Raw genomic sequence first — 1,962 nt, forward strand, 5'->3', positions numbered from 1 at the left:
GGGGGTGTCTGGGGCTGGGGGCCGGGGTGACGCGGGGCCAGGCGTTGGAGCGAGGCGGGAATGCGGCGTTCTCTGAGTCATCGGCGTTTCTGAGAAGTGTCGGGAGACACTTGCCCCATCCCTGTGGGCCCCGAGCCCGGCACGGTGCAGCTAGATCCCCTCCCAGGGCTTGGCAGGGTCCCGGGGGACCCCTGGGCACGGGAGATTTGGGGGGTCCCGGTGGCCCCAGACCCCTCAGCGGGGCTGTCCCGGCCCCTGCGGCAGAGCTGGCTGGGAGGGACGGGGTCCTCCCTGGCCGGCCGTGGGCGGCCGAGCAGGCGGCTGGGTGGGACGTGTTTGCATTGGAGCGGCCTGGTTTCGCCGGGGGGGTTGGCAGCGGCGTGGGGGCGGGTGCTGGGAGCCCCGGAGCTGCGCTCCCGCCGGGCCGGCCCCCCTGCCTGGGGCACCGCAGGGACCGAGCCGGCTCAGCACCACGGCTGAGCCCCCGGCTGCCTGGGGAGGGGGGGAGGCCGTGGGACCCCCATGCCTGGGGAGGAAGGAGTTATGGTTGTTTTTTTTTTTTTTAGCGCTGCTGGGAAGCGCCCAGCACCATGGGCTTGGCGTGGGTTTGGGGTGCTCTGGTTTCTCCCAACGCTGGCGAGGGGTCAGGCAGGACGCAGGCAGGGCGCAGGCAGGTGTGAGTCAGATGGAGTGGGGAGGCGGTCTCGGGTGCCTGCTGACGTCAGGGGGCCCTGGGGAGGTGTGTGGGGCTCCCCCGGGCAGACCTGGGTACAGAGCGAGGGCAGCCGAGATGCCAGCCTTGGAGGAGGATGGTGGCAGGGGCTGGGGTGGGTGCTCCTGCCCCGGCCGCTTCCCCCCGCCATGTGGGATGGGGCCGGGAAGGCTGTGAAAAGATCCCGCTCCCCACTCAGGATCTCAGTGGGGGGAAGAATGGGAACTGCCCTGCCCACCCTGGGCATGGGGCTGGGCTCCACTGGGTGACAGGAGCGGGCCGGTCCCCTTCCCCAAGCATGGTCTTTGCACCCCAGCTGGGAGAGCGGCGTGCCAACCTGGTTTGAGGGGTCAATGGGGTCCCTGTGTTTGCCCCGTGGGAAACGTCCCACCTATGCTGGCTCCGAGAGCAGCGGCAGGGCTGGGGTGGTCCAGCAGCCGTGTGGGGCTGTGGGCAGCCGCTGCCTGCTGCTGCCTGCCCTGGCACTGCTGCCCGCAGCGGGGATCTGCGCAGGAGTCGTGACGGCTGCACCGGTGATGCCGGAGAGGCTGTTGTGGCTGGAGCTGGGGTGGTCGTGACCGAGCGGTTGGGAAGAGGCGCCGCGTTCACGGGGGGACGGAGCTGCCGGCTGGGGACGTGTCCATCCCCAGCTGCTGCGGGCAGGGGAACCGAGGCAGAGTCTGAGCCGTGGGGCAGGACGGGGGCTGGGGTGAGGCTTTTCTGTGGCCAGGTGCTATGTGCATGCACACGCGTGTGCGCATACATGCCCGTGCGCACGCCCGCCGTCCTCTCCCGCCCCCTCGCCCCGTAACCTCCGTGTCCAGAGCTGCAGTGTCTCCTTCACGCCCACCTCTTCCTCTGCAGCCTCCGCCTGACATGCTCGGGGCTTTGCTGCTGGTATTTTTAAAGCTGCTTTTCCCACGGCTTCTCAGAACCGGCCTCCGCTGGAACGGGGCGCGGGGGAGCCGGGATGGGGCTGTGTGGGGGGGCCATGCTCTGCAGAGGTGCTGGCCCTTGGCTGGGAAGGGGGTGGGCGCAAGGGGGGTGATGGGGGAACGCGGCTCTGCGGGTCCGCTCGGGACCCCTCGCCTCGTCCTGCCGCGGGCGACGGCTGCGCCCCGAAGGTGCCAGTGGGGGTGTGGGTGGGTGACGTCTGCCGGGAGCCGTGCACGGTGCTGCACGTGACGGGCTGGGAAAGCCAGTCCTTGCTGTGCCCTAGAATAGCTCGGCTGGGGGGGGCGGTGGTGGCA

General features: G+C 70.3%; 1 protein-coding gene across 1 annotated transcript in view; it reads left to right on the forward strand.

Moving 5' to 3' along the window:
- The window catches only part of MIDN (midnolin), a 22,739-nt gene that overhangs the window by 15,409 nt on the left and 5,368 nt on the right, over positions 1-1,962 (forward strand). The gene's annotated exons all lie outside the window — the stretch shown is intronic.

This window comes from Haliaeetus leucocephalus, unplaced genomic scaffold (genome assembly GCF_000737465.1).
Source record: "Haliaeetus leucocephalus isolate CR32 unplaced genomic scaffold, Haliaeetus_leucocephalus-4.0 Scaffold164, whole genome shotgun sequence".
NCBI lineage: Eukaryota > Metazoa > Chordata > Aves > Accipitriformes > Accipitridae > Haliaeetus > Haliaeetus leucocephalus.